Below are 8,801 nucleotides of genomic sequence, written 5' to 3' on the forward strand. Positions count from 1 at the left end.
TGTAATCACACCACAGCGCTATTTAACAAAAACTCAGCCCCTTAAACATACATCCAGTGATTATCAATCAAGCACCCCCCACTCCCTTAACAGTAACAGCTGCGAGCACCAGAGCAGCGAGGACAGCAGAATCGGAGAGGCCCGGCAACGTCATCAATCATCGCCCTGAATGCTGCTATCCAGGAACTGTTTGTGTGTTCGCTGCGGCTGCTTATCTCCACTCCTTCGTCTCCCACACCCCCCATCGATGGCGAGCTCCGGTAGGACTCGACAATTATTTATTTGTTTGTTTCTTTATCACATTTTGAAACTATACATCTCGCTTACAGAGGGACTCTGGGTGTTGCACAGATAAAACATGAAAATGTAAGAACAGTATGCAAAATAGATAGTTTATTACATAATATATAATATAAACAGTACATTAAACAGAGGCAAGGATGATTAAAATTCAATGTTAAACATTAATTAAAAGGCGAGGAAGGACTTTTAGGTCACTAACCAGGTCCACCCTGTGTCCTCTTCTGTGCACCCCAAACAAGGTTGCAGACCCATGTTTTCATAAACAATTACAACCCAATGAGACCTGCACAAAGTTGCATCTGTGTGAGTGGAACACTATATTAAACCAAACAAATACAGAATGCAACGTAATAAAGTTACAAAGGGACCTTGGAGGTCTTCTAGTCCAAACCCCTGCTCAAGCAAGGGGCCCTATACCATTCTGGACAAACAGCAGTCCAGTTTCTTCTTGAAAACCTCCAGTGATGAAGCACCACAACTTCCGGAGATAAACTGTTCTATTGATTAATTGTTCTCACTGACCAAAAAAAAAAAAAAATCTTAATTTTAGGTTGATTCTCTCTTTGATATGTTTCCATCTGTTATTTCCTGTCCTGCCCTCAGATGCTTTAGAGCGGGGTTCTCCAACCCTTGGGCCATGGCCCACTACCAGGCTGTGGCCTGTTCACAACCAGGACATGCATGCATGTGAGTGCATAGCTCGACTCAAGTGAGTGGCAGGCAGGTGCGCATACACATGTACACACAGCTCAACTTGCAGTCCAACTGCATGCACATGCACACTGGTCCACCACTCATGTGAGTTGAGCTATGCACCTACACTTGCGCACTGACCTACCACTCACATGGCCCAGTTCCTGTCTCCCCCTTCTAGCTGGGCTTCCAAAGCGCAAAGGTTGGGGACCACTGTTTTAGAGAATAAGTCAACCCTCTCTTCTCTCCCCTAAAATGCTATCCTGACATCCCTAATCCTTCTCTTTATCAGACAAGACTTACTTAATTCTTGCAACCATTCATTGTTTGCTTCAGTCTCCAGTTCCCTAATCACCTTTGATGCTCTTCTCTGCATTCTTTCTAGAGTCCCAACCACCATTTTTATATCCTGGTGACCAATATTCCAAGTGCATTCTTACCTGTAGAATATAAAGCAATACTAACACTGCACATTACCTCGATACTGTTCTTCTGTTAATGCAGCCTACGACTTCAGCGACAGTCCTATGAATGAATGGATGAATAAAAATATATGAATGAAATGTTGGAATGGAAAAAAAATGAATAAAAATGAACTGACTAAAATGCATGGAATCATGCCAATCTTCTCAAGCATTAAAATCCCTTCTGATTATTATCAAAGCTGTAGGCTTAATTCCAAAGGATTGTTCTACACTCTTCCAATAAGTATAATATGAAGGTCAATTCTGGAATGAATTCCTTTGCTGTTCTATAGTACTAAACCTGATTGTCTCCTTCCGTGGTTAATAAAAAATAAGAATTGCCTGTTTCTATACTGTCATGCCAAAGGAAGAAAGCAGCCCCTGTTTCGGACTAGTTCTATAGAAACGGTAGTAAAATCGGCGTGAGGCTCCACCTAACGACCCCAATGTCATCAGGAAGCTTCTGTGCGCAGCCCCGTTGTGAACCAGTAGTAAAAGTAAGTAGAACCCACCCCTGGAAGAAAGCATATTACTCCCTCTTCCTATTCTCTCCCCATACCACAATCCTGTGCGGATTGGGCTAAGTAATAGGGACTGGCCCAAAACTACCCTACTGATATCCTAAAACATCACCTTAAAATACCTGAAAATCTTGGAGCGTGTTGTGGCATTGCATTTCCTACTGGGACTCTCACCTCTAAAAAATGTATTAAGCTCCCACAATGGCAATCAAGTTTGCTTGGCTTGCGTATGGTAAGATGTGGTTTCTTTATGTATACTTGTTGAATAAACCACAGTGGGTAGATTTTATTTACAAGTTATATCAAAATAAAACAAATTACATTCTTTTAAACCCATTTAAATTGGCAGACAGTGCTGATGGTTCTTGATTTTGAGGTCAGCAAATTAAAGTGAGAAAAGAGGAAGTTCAGATAAGTAAACCCTCAAAACTCTTGGTTGAAAGAAAGAGGTCATATTGCAATTCTCTTGACTATAATTTGCAAACATCTGAGAACAAATCTGAGAGAACTGTTCCAGGAAGGACCTGTAAATATTTCGCAACAATTATGCAATACAAGAAAGAAAGAAAAATAATGTTCATTAGTATTCAGCCTTCCTAATACATTCTGTCCTGTTTCTTTTCATATACATTATTTTTCTCTCATGTCTTGATGTCTGGCAGTAATGTTTTAAGAGAATGAAATTCTCTCCACAGCATTTTCCATGTACAAGTAAAACTGCCGAGCTGCTACTTGTGTCATTTCACAAAACTGTGTTAAAAGTTTGTCTTCTGAGCTTGTGGGAAATAAATCTGAATTAGAATCATAGGGCTGGAAGGGACCTCAGAGGTCTTCTAGTCCAACCTTCTGCTCAAGGCAGGAGCCTTATGCCATCCTAGTCAAATGGTTGTCCAAACCAGCGGTCACCAACTGGTGGTTTGTGGACCACTGGTGGTCCGTGAGAAAATTTTGGTGGTCCTCAGAAAAATTATTTACATTTTTTATATTGCACTAAATCAGGGGTCCTCAAACTATGCCTCTGGGCCAGATGTGTGCAATGAACATTTGTGTTACTGCAGATAGTTTCCCCCTTCAGGGTCTTTTTGTGTGGGTTGGAGGGGGGCAGAAATTCTGACTTGGGGTCTGCTTCAGCCTCCTGGTGCAGGGCTTTGGGCGAAGGCTGGAGGGAAGTACCACTGGTGGTGAAGAGCCGGAGGATCTTGTTCCAGTGGGACTGCATCATGGTCTGGAACTGGCTGACCATCTCAGCCTGTTGAGCCTTCAGGTGCCGGTACTTGGCCTTGCACTCCTGCAGGTCTTCCCTCTGCTTGGAAAGCCTATGCTCCTAGTCCTCAGTGAGGTGCTTCTACTGAGCCTCTTTCTCGGCCAGATCCAATTTGAACTGAGCCAGCTGTTTTGCCGATTCTTTTTCATGGTGGCTGCTTAACTCTAACAACTGCTTCCTGTTGGGGCCCTAAGGAGCCCAGGTGGGCAGGTGATGAGTGGCTGGGAGGGGAGGGGAGAGTAGAGGCCGACAAGGCGCCCCTTGATTTGAGTGACATTGAGTTGGCCACGCCCATACAGTCACATGGCCACCTAGCCACACCCACCCAGCCAGTCATTAGGCAGATCATATTAGTGGTCCGCGGGATTTAAAATTATGAATTTAGTGATCCCTGAGGTCCGAAAGGTTGGTGATCCCTGGTCCAAACTATTCCATTGATTAACTTTCCCATACATGTCTTCTTGCCACTTTACATGGGTTGAGAATTTCTTGACTAGATGAAACTCAGGAAGCAGGTAGGTACACCTGGATATGTTGGGAGCATTCATGACAGACATCATTCTGTGGAGAAAAATTGTAAAGCAGAGGAGTTAGAAGTGAATGAACTCTTTGTCTCTCTCCATATTAACTCACAGAGACTGCATTCATTCAATGCAGATGTTGAACTTGGTTATTAAATTATTTTTTGATTTGCACAATACAGTGGAAAAAACAAACACAAAGAAATGTGAAGATACTAAAACATAACAAAATAATAGCGAAGTTTTACACTAACCAAGCTTAACAATTTGGAGAATGCAGCTACTAGCTCCTAATTGAACCGGTTACGTCTGTTGCATAAACAAAGCCTTGGTCATTCATTACCACTTTACTACTTTACTTGATCACAGGCTCTGTTTTATTATTGTTATAACATGGATTTGCACAATTTAGGAAAAGTGATTAATTGAAAAAGAGGAAGAAAGTGGTAGCTATGAACAGAATAAGAGCGAAGCAATTAAGTATGTCATTGTTTAAGATTAATTCTAACATAGGTTTTTATTATCGTATGCTTAGAATATTTAGTTGCTTTGAGGCAGCTTCAATCGGTGCTGTCTTTTTATCTGATCCAAGGAAGAGAGTAAAAATTATCATCCAGACAAAGCCATGTTCATTTCTCCTCTTTCCACATAGAAAGGGGAAGAAATACATTTGGGTAATCAACACTTCACCCAAATCCCATGTTTTCAGAACATGCTGTATGCATTTGACTGGTTTGTTTTAAAAAAAAAGTGGTTTGTGTGAAATGCTGTCAAGATGGCATTTTTCCTTTTATAAATTCCACTGAAAGCTGTAACTACAGTATAGCATCTATTTGCAATGCTGTTTCTCCCAATAATTGCAACTAGAGTTGTAGATTGCAGTGCAGAACAGTTGTACCTTTGAATGGCTAGAAAAGAACAGATCTCTTGACCTCAGAATCCCGAGAGAAAAGGTGAATCAGGAAGTTGGAACATTTACTGTATATAGTCACTTTGTTCATAGGTTTCCTGTAAAATTTACTATACGTCAACAGAAGCAGGATGAAACAAGAGATTATACCAGCTCAGGCCAAAGCTATACAGAGTCCCAGCATTACAAATTGCAAAATTTGCTATTTGAATTTTAATTGCAGCCAAGCCTTAAGGAAAGCAGCTTCACAGGAGGAAGATCATAACACAACAGGGTAACATTAATGCTGGGAATGTACATATGTCACATGTGCAAGCGGGCTTGATCTATTTTGAGATCTCTAGAAACTGTTCTGCTGCTTTGGATTCTTCCAGTCTCTGGTATATGTGAGCCAAATGAAATTTACCAAGTATATAACTTACTAGATTCTGCTTAGACAGAGATATATCATGATTGTGTGGCATGTCAGCTACGGTTTATAGCCTAGGATGAATGTGCAAGCTAATATTAATTGTTGGTTGTTTCAGTCTGATGAAACTTCTTTCTAGTAGCCACTGGTGGATTTTATGTCTCCAGCTTGTCTGTTCCAGTCTTAGAAAGAATTGTTCATAGGTGAAGGCTGACAGCAGCAGGCAGATAAAACACTGAGTGCAAAATGAGCCCACTGGCTGGCATTTGACATGAGGCTAACTAGGATGTAAACTTTAGTCATGAATGTAAGTTCATTTACTCTTAAAAATAAATCTTGGTTAGCATATTATACAGATGCTGTGACAAGTCTGCTAATATTAGTTATCATGAAAATTACTCAATTGGATAAGAAGGTATTAGGTATAAAAACTCAGTAAGAAGTACAGTCTGTATCAAAAGATTACTACAAGGACAATAGAAAAGAACAATTAATCAGTGGAACAACTTGCTTCCAGAAGTTGTCAAGCTGTAAATGCTCATGTGCTTGTTAAGCAGAAGGAAATTTTAGGTGTGGTTTTTGTTTTATTGTTTACTTGTAGCAATATCCTCTTCCCTTTCACATTCTTGACAGTCAGTCATGGTGATGCAAAATGGATTTTTCTTTATCCTCTTCCTTTTTCAGCTCAGATTATTCCACTTTGGACACATTGTGCAACAACATAGCTTCCTAGAGTGATCTATAATGTTGGAGAAAGGAGAAGGAAAGAGAAGAGGATGACCAGCATCAAGATGGATGGATTTAATTCAGTGATGATCAATACATCATTGGAAGACCTAAATGACCAGTAACATTTTATCCTTGAAAAAATTGTATCTATCTAGTCCCTAAGAATCGACTAGACGGCATTTAGTAAGCCTGTCAATATGGCTCTCCTTCTTCCCTTTAATTTAAAGAAAACTATATTCGTATATGTCTCTTGGTTCAACATTAACTGAACTGCAATAGCGCATTGTAGGAATAAACAGATTTCAATGAAAGAAATAGTTTGGTGTGTCCCATATTTTTCTTGTTGACAGATGTAAATAATTACTAAACCAAAGCACACACTATTTGCAGCTAGATAAGCTGACCAGAGGCCATGGCAGACTTTATCAGGAGATTTATATAACTTAAGAAGGCTGTAAAGCACTGTGAAGCGGTATCTAAGTGCTATTGCTATTACTATTAATTTATTCATCTTGCTATGTCAAATCCTGCATTCTACCTTCATTTTCTTTCCTTGAATATTGTTTATATTATCTGTGGGACATACACATAATAATGTAACATAACACAACATAACACAATAATATAATGAAATAATTTTTTAATTTTTTTAAAAAAATATTTTATTCTGAATGCTACACATATCCTAAAGAGAATTCCCACATTTCAGAGAAATGGTAATTTGGCATCACTTTCTCTCAGGTGTTACACTTACTGTAACTTTCTCCCTTTTCTAAGAAAGAGGTAGATAATACTATGTTCAACTTCAGACACTTTATTTAGTCTCAATTAGATCTATCCTATCTGATTTTTTAATTAATGCACTTGGTGTAGAAGCATAGGAAGTTGAAGACCCAAAGAAAACTAGCAGCAACTAGCATCGTATTTGTTTGCAGCAGTTCTCACTGGAATGGTTAAGGAAGATACCTTCTGGTAATGGATTTTATGGCTAATTATGCCCATTATGGTCCTAATTAGTACATAGGCAAATCCCTCATTTTATGAGTATGCCCTCCTTAGAGCACGGGTGTCAAACTCGTGGCGTCATGTTGCTGTTATGTGACGTATTGTGACATTTTTTCCCTTCATGGAGCTGGGATAGGCATGGCCTGCATGTGATGCATCCAGCCCAAGGGCTGCCAGTTTGACACCCTTGCCCTAGAGCAGCGGTCCCCCAACTTTTTGGGCACCAGGAACCACTTCCATGGAGAGAGGTTTTTTCACAGACAGGAGTGAGCGTGGTTTCATGTGCTGCCTGCATCCCACGGATGGGGCTTTCCTTGTTTGCATGGCCTGGTTGTTGACATGCCACGGCCCTGTGCCAGTCCTGGAAACAGCAAAGGATCAGCCCGCAGTGCGTCTGCCAGGGAAAATGGAGCTCAGGAACCCATTTTCGCTGGCAGAGCACTCGGGCCACCACAGGCACTGACACTAGTGACGTCAAGGTAGCCCCACTGGGGGTTGGGGATCCCTGTTCTGGAGACTCAACATTCAAAAACAGGATTTCCACCGAAAATGTTTTTTTCCCCTTTATTCTGCCAGTGGCTAACTGAGGGAAAGAAGGATTCCACCCTGTTTTTGTCTTTTCTTGGAAGAGAAGCTGGGGGAGGGGGGAAGGAGATGAATGATCAGGTGATTATTAAGATTCCTTCACGTCTTCAGTCTTTTAAGATCTTTCTTTGCTGCTGACAAATGAACAGAAACCCACCAAACAGGCAGACGTGATCACTACCTAGAGCAAGGGTATCAAACTCAATTTCATTGAGAGCCACATCAGGGTTGTGTTTGACCTTGGGGGGCCAGAGTGGGGGTGGCTAGCTTGACATCACTAGTGTCGACGCCTGTGGTGGCCCAAGTGCTCTGCCAGCAAAAATAGGCTCCTGAGCTCCGTTTTCCCTGGCAGAGGTACTGAGGGCCAGTCCTTTGCTGTTTTCAAGGTGGCCCTGTGGGCCAGATCTAAGCACCCCACAGGCCAGATCTGGCTCCTGGGCCTTGAGTTTGACACCTCTGACCTAAAGCATATAAAGTGGTATCTCCCAATTGTCTGTCCATCAATGCTTTAGCAATGCTAAAAGAGCCTTGGTAGTACAGTGGTTTAAAGCACCCTGTTATTAACACAGCTGCCTGCAATTACTGCAGGTTCGAATCTTACCAGGCTCAAGGTTGACTCAGCCTTCCATCCTTTCTAAGGTAGGTTAAATGAGGACCCAGTTTGTGGGGGCAATAAGCTGACTTTGTATAAATATACAAAAGTATGAAGGCTATTGCTTAATGCATTGTAAGCCGCCCTGAGTCTCCGGAGAAGGGCGGCATATAAATCAAATTAAAAAAAAAAAATGCAGCATGAAAAACTAAACTCTGTCCCATCATTTGGACAATACAAAATACAATTGTTATCTTGGCTTCAGTTTGGGTGTTTTGTAATTGCAGGCTCTGTAATTTAGAAATGAAAGCTTAACACATAGGATTAAACCGTATAAAACATGGATTCAAATCAACCTCAATTTAACAGTTGTCTGATGTGCTGGGATTTCATCTCTTAGAATACATATAAACAGATAACTTCGTACACAGAGCTCTTTCTTTATTGCCAGAGCAATACCTTACAAATTAGATTTTTGTAGTCCTTTTGCCCCATTCCTTTGTGAAAGCAAATGAACATTGTTTTACTTTCAAGAAAGCTAACATAACCAGATAGCAAATCCAGGTAATCCTCAAGTTACAATCACAACTGAGCCCAAAAATTCTGTTGCTAAGTGAAACATTTGTAAAGTGAATTTTGCCCCATTTTACAACCTTTCTTGCTATAAGAAAGTGAATCATTAAGTGAATCATTGCAGTTGTTAAGTTAATAACATGGTTGTTAAGTGAATCTGTCTTCCCCATTGACTTTGCTTGTCAGGTCGTAAAAGATGAACACATGATCTTGGTACACTGCAATTGTCATA

The 8,801-nt window shown here is 40.7% G+C and overlaps 1 long non-coding RNA gene across 1 annotated transcript; it reads left to right on the top strand.

Moving 5' to 3' along the window:
- Positions 1 to 229: 229 nt before the first annotated feature.
- LOC139318642 (uncharacterized) lies at positions 230 to 6,075 on the top strand. Its single transcript, XR_011600524.1, has 3 exons — positions 230 to 260; positions 1,828 to 1,957; positions 5,770 to 6,075. It is a non-coding gene; the product is annotated as an uncharacterized lncRNA (long non-coding RNA).
- The last annotated feature ends 2,726 nt before the right edge of the window (positions 6,076 to 8,801 follow it).

This window comes from Pituophis catenifer, unplaced genomic scaffold (genome assembly GCF_029215685.1).
Source record: "Pituophis catenifer annectens isolate HBS135680 unplaced genomic scaffold, rPitCat1.0.hap2 SCAF_6, whole genome shotgun sequence".
Lineage (NCBI taxonomy): Eukaryota > Metazoa > Chordata > Lepidosauria > Squamata > Colubridae > Pituophis > Pituophis catenifer.